General features: G+C 35.0%; 1 protein-coding gene across 1 annotated transcript in view; it reads right to left on the bottom strand.

Annotated features, from left to right (window-relative positions):
• The window catches only part of LOC145635014 (GDSL esterase/lipase At1g29660-like), a 53,790-nt gene that overhangs the window by 23,442 nt on the left and 16,665 nt on the right, over nucleotides 1–13,683 (bottom strand). Inside the window, exon 2 of the mRNA XM_081686323.1 lies at nucleotides 3,314–3,452. The gene's annotated coding sequence lies outside the window, so the exon portion shown is untranslated. The remainder of the gene's footprint in view (nucleotides 1–3,313; nucleotides 3,453–13,683) is intronic.

The following is a 13,683-nucleotide window of genomic DNA, read 5'->3' as shown; positions in this document are numbered from 1 at the left end:
AGGATTATCGGACGGGGATGCATGCCAATAATGAGATGTGATAGCCGAGGGGACCTTTATCCACTCACTACCAATATCTCTAGTTCTGCTCCATCACATTTTACTGCTTTAGCTTCATCTTTTTGGCATGATCGTTTGGGACATCCGGGATCTTCTATTTTAAAGACTCTTAGAAATAATAAAAACATTGAATGTACTCACTCCTCTAGCTCAAGTGTTTGTCATTCTTGTGTACTTGGAAAGCATATTAAATTGCCATTTGTTTCTTCTACTTCTTCTACTACTATGCCTTTTTATATTGTTCATAGTGATCTTCGGTCTTCACCTGTTTTGAGCTCATCGGGCCATCGATATTATATGCTTGTTTTGGATGATTTTTCTAAATTTTTGTGGACATTCCCATTAGCTAAGAAATTGGATGTTTATGATAAAATTTTAGCATTTCAAGCATTAATACGAACTCAATTTGAACGACCTATTAAGACCTTTCAATGTGATAATGGGAAGGAGTATGATAATGGACCTTTTTGGGCTTTGTGTGAGTCTAATGGTATGTCTTTCCGTCTTTCTTGTCCTCATAATTCATCACAAAATGGGAAGGCCGAGCGCAAAATTAGATCATTGAATAATATTATTCGCACTATTCTTGCACATGCATCATTGCCCCCTTCTTTTTGGCATCATGCATTACAAATGGCTACTTATCTTCATAATATTCTTCCAAGTAAATTATTAGAGTCTAAGTCCCCTCTTGAGGTTCTCTATCAAAGGAAACCGTCATATTCTCATCTTCGTGTCTTCGGTTGCTTGTGTTATCCCTTATTTCCGTCCACAACTATTAATAAAGTCCAAGCTCAGTCTACACCATGTGTTTTTTGGGGTTTCCATCCAACCATAGGGGTTACAAGTGTTATGATCTTAGCACTCATAAGATTTTTATTAGTCGACATGTTGTCTTTGATGAATCGGTTTTTCCTTTTTCCAAGTTGCATACACCCAACTCTCACACCTATGACTTCTTGGATGACGGTCTTCATCCTTCTCATATTCACCATTTACAGACCACTGGGCAGCCCACTCCGTTGGCCCAAACCGAACAGAGGCAAGCTACTCCACCTAGCCCACCTCCGTTCTCTCCTTCCCAAACTGGGCCGACTGCTGCTCCTTCACGCAGCCCAGCCCGCCAGCCTACTCCTCCTAGCAGCCCAGTTCGCCACTCTCTTACTCCCTCTAGCCCAACTTCAGCTCCTCACTCTTCTCCCAACATGGATCAAGGCCCACCTTCTCCTCCTAGCATTGAAGCCTCTGTTGGGCAGAATAGATCACAGGCGGACCGTGGGCCTGTTCATTCAGCCACGGCCCACTTGCGGTCTACCCAAACAGTTGGCCACAATGCTTCTATCTCCAACCCATCTCCGATTCCTTCTTCTTCTATGGTCACTAGGAGCAAAAATGGTATCATTAAACCAAACCTGAAATATAAAAATTTCAGTGCTGTGGTTTCTAAGGTTACAAAATCCCCTCTTCCTCGTAACCCCGTTTCTGCTCTTCGTGACCCGAATTGGAAAATGGCTATGGATGATGAATTTAATGCTCTTATTAAAAATAAGACGTGGGAGTTGGTGCCCCGTCCACCTGATGTTAATGTTATTCGTTCTATGTGGATTTATACTCATAAGGTGAAATCTGACGGTTCTTTTGAGAGGCATAAAGCCCGTCTTGTAGGTGATGGAAAAACACAACAGGTTGGCATTGATTGTGGGGATACTTTTAGTCCGGTTGTGAAGCCGGCTACAATCCGTACTGTTCTTACCCTAGCTTTGTCAAAAGCTTGGTCGATACATCAACTTGATGTTAAGAACGCATTTCTGCATGGTAAGCTTCAAGAGACAGTCTATATGCATCAACCCCTTGGGTACCGTGATAAAACTCACCCTGATTATGTGTGTTTATTACGGGGATCCTTATATGGTCTTAAGCAGGCACCCCGGGCGTGGTATAAGAGGTTTACAGATTTTGTTGCTACTATTGGTTTCACTAATAGTAAGAGTGACAATTCCCTATTTATTTATCGTCACGGGAAGAATGTGGCTTATTTACTATTGTATGTTGATGACATTATTCTTACTGCTTCTTCCGATACTCTGCGACGTTCTATTATGTCCCTTCTTGGCTCGGAATTTGCTATGAAGGACTTGAGTCCTCTTAATTATTTTCTTGGTATTGCTGTGACAAGGCATAAGGGTGGTTTATTTTTGTCACAATGGAAATATGCTGAGGAAATCATTGACAGGGCAGGTATGCGCTCGTGTAAACCTTCGGCTACTCCGGTGGAGGTCAAACCGAAGGTCAGTGCTTCGGGTTCACCATTTGCAGATCCGACCTTATATCGCAGCCTTGCTGGGGCGTTGCAATATCTTACTTTCACCAGGCCAGATATATCTTATGCCGTGCAACAGGTTTGTTTGCATATGCATGACCCGAAGGAGACTCATATGGCTGATCTTAAACGTATCATTCGGTACGTACAAGGTACTCTTGATCATGGTTTACATCTTTATCCTTCATCTATTTCTTCTCTTGTGTCTTACACTGATGCTGATTGGGGTGGGTGTCCCGATACGAGACGCTCCACATCTGGATATTGTGTATTCTTGGGTGATAATTTGATTTCTTGGTCCTCGAAAAGACAAGCTACTCTTTCTAAGTCTAGTGCAGAGGCAGAGTACCGGGGTGTTGCTAATGTGGTTTCCGAGTCATGTTGGATTCGGAATTTATTATTGGAGCTACATTGTCCGATTAAAAAGGCTACATTGGTGTATTGTGACAATGTGAGTGCTATTTATCTTTCGGGTAATCCGGTACATCATCAACGGACCAAGCATATTGAGATGGACATACTTTTTGTTCGTGAAAAGGTGGCTAGGGGTGAAGTCCGTGTTCTTCATGTTCCTTCTAGGCATCAAATTGCGGATATTTTTACAAAAGGCCTCCCCCGAGTGCTTTTTGAGGATTTAGAGATAGTCTAAGTGTCCGTCCTCCTCCCGCTTTGACTAAGGGGGTGTGTTAAGATATATTAGTTAGAATATATCTTTGACTTTGTATATTTATAGTTGCCTAACTTGTAGCCTAGATTATTTGATGTATATCTCTTAGCTTAATTAGTGGCCTAACTTAAGCATGTACAAGGTATATAATGACAGTGAGTGGAATGCAAATATTCACGGAATAAATTACTTTCAGATAATAATGCCTTGTAGAGTAGTAGTTATAAGATTTCAAACAAAAATTAACGTTGACGAAAGAATTTTACCTGATGATTAATCCAATTGTTAAATCCATATCTTGACTGGATCAGCTTGTCAAATTAGTAGAGTAACGTATATGCAAGTAAATCTGTCACTGTTTACTTGCGTATACAATCCCCATTTTTGTCTATGATATGGTTAGTTCTGTAACACACAAAGAAGAGGAATTAATGCAAGTAAACAATTGATGTCATTAAAAAATAGTTAGGCATCCTAACAAAATATGTATCAATAATATAATTTAACTAATATGGATAAACTACTAATAGATTGTTCATCCTAACAAATTGCTGGCATATTCATCATTTTCATTCCAATATAATTTCTGTATAGTTTACTAAACATGGAAAATAGTTCACTTTAACTTATTTTCAGTTTAGTTCAGCTTCAATCAGTTCAGTTCAGCTACTAATTTCCTTCTCTCATAAAATATTCATTTCAACTCTATTTAGTTCAATTCATCTCAGTCAGTTCAGCTCCAATAAGCTAAGTTCAACACAGTTCAGTTCAGCTCAATTCAGTAAATGTGAACATGCCCGAAATCACTAGTCCACTATATATAAAATAAAAAGGAGGAAATGCAGTAATCGTTAGAATTATTATAAAGATACATATTGATGACTATAACTAACTAGTCTAAATTTGGCCTTAGATCTTAAATTAGTAACAAGATAGAAATTTGACCAAAACTCTAAACACAGTCAATTAAGAGGAGGTACTAAACTCACAATATATATAGGTCATAAACTTTTTATATTTGGCAAGTCATTACTAGGTTAATTTGTTAGTGGTATAGGGGTTACTCTGTTAGTATAATATGAGTTACTCCGTACTTTATTAATTGGACTCTTTGTGATAAACTACCTAATAAAACCTAAATTTTGTGGGAAACTACCTAATAAAAACAAATGTTGTAAGAAACCACCTAATAAAAGATAAAATGTTGTAAGATATTTGACTGAATTTTCGCCGTTGACTTAATTTTATGACATTGATCCACCTTATAACACCCCAAAAACCACTGCGAGGGTTGGTTTTGAAGGTGGTAATTAAGGTTATTCGAGGGGTGGTTGGAGGATAATCCGAGTTGGTGAGGGTAGATTAATGCGTCGGGGTGGTGATTTTTAAGGTTAGAGGTGGTGGTTTTGGGGTTGAAAGGTGGTTCAGGTATGGTGGAGGTGATTTCAAGCAAGTTGTGTTAGTTTTGGGAATGAAAGCGGTGGTTTCGCGAAAGTTATGAGGTCGGTTAACAGTGGAAATTCGGTATATGTAGTATTTTACAACAGTTTATTTTTCTTAGGTAGTTTTTTACAATATTTTATCTTTGTTAGGTAGTTTGTTACAAGGACCCCCCCCCCAAAAAAAAAAAAGTACTCCGTAGTTTGTTACAAATTTTTTTTATTAGGTAGTTTCTCACAAAATTTGTTTTTTATTAGGTAGTTTTTGACAAAAAGTCCTTATTAATTTAATGTTATAGAGACTATGCTATTTTTTTAGGTGGTCACACGATGTGGCCAACCTCAAGTGGCACACATGATGAAACAAATGAGAAAATACAAGTTAATCTGCCAGATAAACGAATTTTTGTTAATCCGATGACATTTTTGTAAATATATTGAAAAAGCAGGGTCATTTATTCAGTACTTTTGGTGAGCTGTCCAATTACTGTTTGCTTTTACTATTTGGTGAGGAAATTACAAATGTACCCCTCAACTAGTACATGAAAAGACGCATATACCCCTCCACTGTTACTTGAAAAGACAATTATACCCCCAAATAAACAAATTTCGTTTATTTGGAGAATAGAGTGGGTATCCCTCGAAACAAATATATGTATATACAGTATAATGGATGGAAGTTGTCCTTATTAATCCCTAACTAATTGTCATAACTAGTATCCCGCTAGATTACAAGAAAATTTGTGTAAGATTGTAGGTTGTGAAAATATCCACATGCTTAAGGACCATAATTTATGACACATAATTTTCTTATTAATTAATTTTGGCACGTATTTATGACACAAAATTTTGTTATTAATTAAGTTTGGCATGTATTTTGGCCCCTCTTTTAGAAGATAACAAAACGAAATAAATTGAGTAAAAGAACTAAATACAAATATTAAACAAAAACAAAGATGATATAGAAGTCGATCTTAAATGCTCAATGTGATGTTTCTTAATCTCCGTTATAGTATAGGGTAAAAGTATGTGCGGTATTTTACATTATAACTATGCTAAGTATATTTTTTTTCACATAGGATTTATATTAAGTATGTATAACATAATAACGCGTCGATCGTGTACTTAAAGTTTATATCATTGTTATTTTCACTTTTATTTACCTCCATACACTTAGATTTAAGGTTTTATATATCAATTTTTGTAAAAATAAAAACACACTTGTATGTAATATAAGGATTTTTTATGGCATAGAAAATCATCATGACCAAGCCTCAATCGCAACAGTTTTTTTGGTCAATATTATTTACAGATTTCTACTCTAATATTTACCGTTTAGACACTTGAAGTAGGAGGAAAACAATTAGCAGGAGTTCTATCACATACCTTGGGATGAGAAGTAAAAACTTAATCAAGAGAGCCAAGTGTTGCGTGGTTATGATAATGTGTTTGCTTGGTAATAATGATAATATATTAAAAGTATAGTTTTTCTAAAACAACAAATATAAGTGTCTCACATTGATAAAGTATGGTCGTATGGTTTTTGAATGAAATTTTCTTTAGACTAGTAAAGTAGATTCATTATGTATATTGATGACGAATATAATGTGACCTGAGTGCGAGTTTAACATGGTGTAGAATCAAGCCTACAGTTAAGACATTTAATGGCTTTAATAATAATATCAATTTTATTAATTTATTTTGGATTGAAAGACTTAATGGTTATAACTGTGCATGAGGCTTTCTATAATCAATACAAGTCTCAATCAAATTAGCACGGAAATGGAAACAAAAATGAGGTGACCCAAGCTGTCAAGAAACGTGAAAATTACATTGTTTAAAGACTTTAAACTTGCAAATTCAACCGACATGGATATACGAAGTATATTGTAGCCTCGTGGGTCGTGGGATATAACATAATTTAATTACTACGTTAAAAAAAAAAAAAAAAAAAAAAAATTATTTATCAATCCATCAAGACATCAAGTACATGGGTTAGGGTACAATTCTAAAAATGTCATAACCTAACTGGACCGACTCTATTCAATATTGATATAAAAAAAAGTCTGATTCAGATTTTAATTTGTACCGACATAATAATTTACCATAACTCAATTTAAAATAGATCCAATTCAATCCGACTTGTTCTTAAGTAACGTACAAATTTTCTCTCAATCACATATTAAAGTAAATTCTAGTATAGTCGTCGACTACGGACGACTACGGACGATTACAGACGACTACGCTAAGAGATTAAATCTGAATCGTTGATATTTATTTATCTAATCCTAGCCATCCAATCCAACACATATGCTACACAGTCATCAAAAGCTTGTTTGGTTAATAGATAATTCTTTTTACACACATGTTTTTTTTTTTTTTAATAATATAAAAATAGCAGATTTTAATTTAAATATATGATCTTCAACCTTAAATCATCATTCACATTAAAATTGAACTTGATCTTCAACCTATGTCATCTTCATCCATAAACATTCCATCTTAAACTGAAATTTTATTTCAATGAATTTGTCAACCTAACTACAGTATATAATTATTTATATTATTCAATCATCAATTGTAGAATTAATTAATATATTTATCAATTATAGTAATGTGATTCGAGTATTAGTTAGATTAAAATAAACTTCAAAGTTCTAGATTTTGAGAAATAATTATTCAATCAAGTTGCAATAATTTATTTGGCCGGAGATCCGAATATAACATTTATTTCAGTATTAATTAAAATAATTTTGTGATTAATTTTGATATAATTTAATGATTAATCTTGTTGAATGTTGAAGATACATATAGTGGCATTGTTGAATGTTGAAAATGCATAAGGTTGAAGATGACTAATATTTTTATAAATTTTTATTTACAAAATCCGTTAATTAGGTTCTTTTTTTTTTTTGGAAACAAATTATTATAATCTGTTGATTATGGGGCCTTTTTTATGAAAATATATTATAAGATATTTTCTTAAATCAAACTTTTACATTTATGTTAATAAATAAATCCCAAATTCGAAAATATCTTCTTATCCTTTGACAAAATCTTCTTGTCCTTAAATATTGCAATATATATATATATATATATATATATATATATATATATATATATATATATATATATATATATATATATATATAATAAAACTTAAGTATTAATAAAATGATACGTAACCAAGAAGGCTAGAAAATTTCATGGAGTATTACACTGTTACTCCAACCTTTTATGGAGTATCATTTATGATATATTCTGTGTATATTTCTTTCATACATACATAAAAAGGCCCATCAAATGATAGACAATTTCTCTTCAATTTTTTTTTTTTTTTTTTTTTGACGAGGCAATTTTTTTTTACTATTATCATATATAATTTAATTTGTATATGTTGATCCTCCTTTGCATAAATTTAAATGTTATTAAATACAAAAAATTGGCAAAAAATAATCTTTTAATTTTAAATATTATATAAGATATTGTAACAAATCTATTCAAAAAAAAAAAATCTAATATATAATTTAAGAGTCGTTTTTACAACTTCTCACCACAACACTTTAATTCTTGAATGGAGCAATTCTATGCATTCTATTTATTTATTTTTTATTTTTTTAATAACTTCCTCTCCAACTTTAACCATATCACTAATCACTTCCACTTCTCTTTTTTTTTAGAAAAAAAAAACTATACCATTATGACTTCCAAATAATTCATTTTCTTTTACATATACATATGAAATACGTATATTCCGTGCGTTAGCACGAGTATACAGTTCCTTTATCAACAATTCACTATAGCACTTAAAATCCCCAACATTTCACTTTTTTTTTAAACACTACGTGCTAACATTTCACTTTGTTTTACGCGTATTATTTTTTGGTGCGTAGTATAATATATGTCATGCATTAATACGAGTATACACTATCCCCAAGCCTTCAACTATATGCATTTTTTAGGGATTACCCTCCAAACAATTTTCACTTCTCTAATCATCAAAAACAAAAAAAAATGTACAACACGTTTTTGCGCAACTGGTCTCACCGAATAACTACTTGCAACTGAACAAAGTATGTAACTCATAAAGCAAGACACTAACCCATATGACACTAACCGAGTAACCCCTATAACACTGAACTAGTAACCTCTATAACTTTGACAAAGTAAACCCCATAATAGCTTGCTACATTGCGTGGCCACAGACATAAAAGAGTAAGACCATTTTTTTTAGCTTCTATGCAAAGCAAAGAATATCATATTTTAGCAGAGCAATGTCAGCAGGGTAAAACAAGTGTCAGCAGATTATTAATACTCAGTAGAGTAGAGCTAAGTATTATAGAGTTTCAATAAAGAATATTTTGATGTTATTATAAACAAATTTGAATTAAGTGACACACCAGAAAATGACACGTGTCATTGCTGGTGTGTCTTTTAATATATAATTATTGAATTATTGATGATCCATGATTATTGATTATTGATTGATTATACTTCATCCGTATTCATTTACACACTTAACTAATTAAGTTTTCATCCACTATCATTGTCATGTAAACTTTTCTAATTGAATATACTCCCTCCATTATAGGACGATTTTAATTGAGATGCAACAACGATTTTTTATTACCAAAAATTTTGAGCAAATCTTTGTAGAACGATTATATTATTACCAACTCTTTTGTTTTTGTTGATCATATTTATACATATAAGTTGATTTTTTGACTTTTACCACCAAAAAAATCAAGAAATTGTTTTTACTACCAAAAATTTTAAAAGTTTTATTTTACTACCAAAAAAATTGCTTTTTACCACCTACCGTCAAGAAATTCGTTAAATTTAACGGTTAAAAAAATTCTTTGATTTTCGTGTGCAAAACATGTTGTTCATACATTTAGGGGGCATTTAGGTCCTAAGGTTCCAATTTGAAGTCAGAATTGACAAAAAATGATCGAAAATGCCTCGTTTTGCGCATTTCACGTAAACCGAGCTATTTTTAAAGACGCAAAAGGAAGCATTTCTGATCTTTTTTGTCAATTCTGACCTTAAATTGGATCCAAAGGACCAATCTGCCCCCCCAAACCCCTAAAGATGATGTGTTTGGCACGAAAGTCAAAGAATTTAATAAATTCCATTAGGTTTTTGATGGCAAGTGGTAAAAAAATAATTTTAATTTTATTTTATTTTTAAATAAAACTTTTAAAATTTTTGGTAGTAAAAAACAATTTTATGATTTTTTTTTTTTTGTGGTAAAAGTCAAAAAATCCTTTAAGTTATAAATAGTGAAATTTAATAATTTCTCCATCCCATAATATTGATACACTTAACTACGTTCCCCCTAGGTTTTCCTTGGGAGGGTTTCGTTCCCAAACAAAAGTTCCCTCTAGGTTTTCCTTGGGAGGGTTTTGTTCTAGTTCTTTTGCTAGGGTATCCTTGTCTCAAGGTTTCTTCTCGATTTCTATCGAGTTTTGGAGATTTGCTCTCTATTTTTTGTTGGGTTTCACTTTATTTGTGTCATTCATGATGGCTGGCGAAGATAATACAATTGTGACTGGTCAGAATGATGGTTTAGTTAATAAACCTATAACTGAGGAAAAGAAGGAAGAATCAGAGGAAGCGATTGAATGGGAAATTGATGGAGAAGAGGATGATGATGCCCGTATTGAATTAGCTTTGGTCGGGAAAATTTGGACTAATCGCAGTGTTAACAATAATGCTTTTATTACAACTATGAAAGGGGTTTGGCAACCAAAACATGGAGTCGATATTAGCAACATTGATGGGAAGAATATGTTTATGTTCCAATTTCACCATTGGAAAGATAAACAAAAGGTTATTGATGAGCAACCATGGCACTTTGATAAGCATGCTCTCCTTCTTGGAGAAACTACAAATTCAATTAAACCCTTGGATATCCAACTCGTTCATATGCCGATGTGGATTTGGGTTTATAACTTGCCTCTTAAGGGTAGGTTCAACATGAGCAATGTGGAAAAAATTGGTAACAAAATTGGTGTTTCTGTCAAGATGGACTCCTCTGCAAGACTGGGAATAGATAAATCTATTCGTATTTGAACCCTTGTAGACGTTCGAAAGCCCCTTGTCAAAGAAGTTAAATTAAAGATGAGAGGTGGGATAGAAGAAAGTTTTGAGGTGAAGTATGAACGACCGCCCTTATTCAGTTTCAATTGTGGGTGTATGGGGCATGGATTGAAGGATTGTGATGATAATAAAGGTGTTGAAGGAGATGTGTCACCGTATGGGGTGTGGCTGAAAGCCTCGCCTTGGAAGAACAACTTTGATAGCAGGGTTGAGGGAGGGAGTAGTGAGAAAGGAACCTGTGCAAAAACTTTGTTTATAACAAAGCCGAAAAAAAATATTTGAGGGAGAGGTTTCTAGAGTGGAAGTGACGGAGATGGTGAGTAAATTGGGAAGGGTTGATTTGGATGCTGAAAGACATAGTGTTACTGGCCTTAAAACTTTTCAGCAGGAGGAATTTTCTATCCAAACTAATGAGGTAGAGCTGGGAATTACTAGTAGTCAGGAGCAGGGGAATGATAAAAAAAGCAATGAGGTTTTCTTCTTCAGCAGTGGTGGAGAGGTCGAAGGAAATAAAGAGGTGAATGCTGAGTTTAGAGGTATTAACAGTTTAGAAGGGGAAGGAGCGAAGAAATGCTGGAAGAGACATGCTAGAGAGAAAGAACATAAGGTGGGGAGTGGCGTGAAACATGCAGGGAACAAAAGAAAGGATATAGAAGCAGACAATATAGATGATAGCTCAATGACTTTTGACAGTGCTGAAAGTAATAAAAAACGAGCAGTGACAATCTCAACTCAACAAGTGGCGAGCCCCACTCCTTGGGCTCTCGGTGGCCAATGAGTTACATCCTCTCTTGGAACTGTAGAGGTTTGGGGAGTATCTCTGTAGTGAACGCTTTGAAGCGTGTGGTGTTCCTTGAAAATCCCCGTATGATTTTCCTTTTGGAAACTCGTCTGAAAAAACATGAAGCTGAAAAAATAAAAAATAAAATAAATTTCTCATGTGCTCTTGTGGTGGAATGCGAGGGAGAGGGAAGGAAGAGGAGGGGAGGTTTGATGTTGCTTTGGAGGAATGACATGGATGTAGATGTGTTGTCATTCTCCCAGAACCATATTGATGTTCTTGTAGACAGCTTGGTGGATGGAGGGTGGCGTTTTTCAGGAATTTATGGTTTCCCCGAGGAGGAACATAAACATAAAACGGGTCTTCTGCTGGAGAACCTCGCTGATTCTTATGATAAACCGTGGCTTTGTGGGGGTGACTTTAACCTCATGTTGGTGTCAAGTGAGAATCAAGGGGGATGGAATTTCAGAGTAGAAGAAGCAGATATTTTTAGAAGAGCAATGGACTACTGTCAGTTTGTGGATATGGGCTATCTTGGGCATGACATCACGTGGACAAACAATAGAGGAGGCGCTTATAATACACAGGAGAGGTTGGATAGGTTTGTTTCTAATCAAGCATGGAAAGAGCTTTATCCAAGGTCTTTCATTACCCATCTTTCAAAGAGAAGATCAGATCATCTCCCGATACTCTTGTGTATGAAGGAGGCGTTTGCTACTCCAAAGAAAAAAAGGAAAAAAAAGTTGTACCGATTTGAAGAGATGTGGCTCCGGAATGATAAGTGTGCTGAGATCATTGCTAATGTGTGGGAAGGGGGTGGCGATTTGTGCTCAAAAATTGCGTGTACCTCAAGCCGGCTTAGTACGTGGAGTAAAGAAAAATTTGGTGACTTTGCAAAGGAGATGGCAGATTGTAGGGCACGTATGAAGGACTTGATGAGTGAATACCAATCGGATGATGTAATTGCTCAAATGAGGGCCCTTGACGATCGGATGGATGAACTAGAGAGTAGAGAAGAAGCTTATTGGAGACAAAGGAGCAAGCAGGATTGGTTGAAAAATGGAGATAAAAATACAACTTTCTTTCATACCAAGACAAAGCAACGTGAAGCAAGAAATAACATCAAAAGCATCAAGGATGCTACGGGTAAGGAGAAGATCACTGAAGTAATGGTGGATTATTTTGAAGAGCTCTTTTCCACTAGCAATCTTACTGACTCAGATGCTGTAATAGAAAAGGTGGAACCGAAAGTTACTGAACGTCAACATTGCTTCCTTGCTGCTCCTTTTCATGTGGAGGAAGTCCGTGAAGCTCTTTTACAGATGCATTCTACTAAGGCCCCGGGCCCTGATGGTATGTCTGCAATTTTTTTTCAGAAATTTTGGGATATAGTAGGAGATGATGTAACTGAGAAGGTTTTGGATATTTAGAATAGCTATGGTGATATAGGTTCTATTAATCAGACTCATATTGTCCTGATTCCGAAGAAAAAAAATTTGTGAGTCTCCTGTTGATTATAGACCTATTAGTCTCTGCAATGTCCTGTATAAAATTGTTACAAAAGTGTTGGCAAACAGATTGAAAAAGGCCCTTTCTTTTATTATTCATGAGTCGCAGAGTGGTTTTGTTCCGGGAAGGTTGATCACTGATAATATTCTTGTTGCGTATGAGTGTTTCCATTACCTCCGGAAGAAGAAAACAGGAAAGAAAGGTTTTTTGGGTTTTAAACTTGATATGAGTAAAGCCTATGATATAGTTGAATGGGGTTCTTTTTGGAGAAAATGATGATCAAGTTGGGGCTACCGGTTAATTTTGTGAGCATGGTGATAAAATGTGTTAGCTCTGTGTCCTTTGATGTTTTAGTGAATGGTCAGCGGTCAAGGAATTTTAAGCCTAGTAGGGGCCTCTGGCAAGGGGATCCTATTTCCCCTTTTCTCTTTATTATGTGTGCGGATGGTTTGTCGGCTCTTTTGAGGGATGCGGAAAATAAAAGACTCATTCATGGGATTAAAATTGGTAGGAGGGTTGCTCCTATCTCTCATCTATTTTTTGCGGATGATAGTCTTTTATTTGTGCGTGCTTGTGAGGAGGAAGTTGAGAATGTGTTGGAGATTCTTTCCACTTATGAAGTTGCTTCTAGTCAGAAACTGAATATGGAAAAATCTGAGGTGTCCTTTAGCCGAAACATTGAGCAGGAACGGAAAAATATGCTTTAGATGAAGTTATCATTTAAGGCTGTCGATGGACATGACAAATATCTTGGGCTTCCGACTTACATTGGGGTTCAAAGAAACAGGTTTTCCAAATCATTCAG

This window comes from Chenopodium album, chromosome 6 (assembly GCF_948465745.1).
Source record: "Chenopodium album chromosome 6, dcCheAlbu1.1, whole genome shotgun sequence".
In the NCBI taxonomy this organism is placed as follows: Eukaryota; Viridiplantae; Streptophyta; class Magnoliopsida; order Caryophyllales; family Amaranthaceae; genus Chenopodium; species Chenopodium album.
The sequence above is the reverse complement of the archived record's forward strand: the minus strand, read 5'-3'. Positions and strand labels throughout refer to the sequence as shown.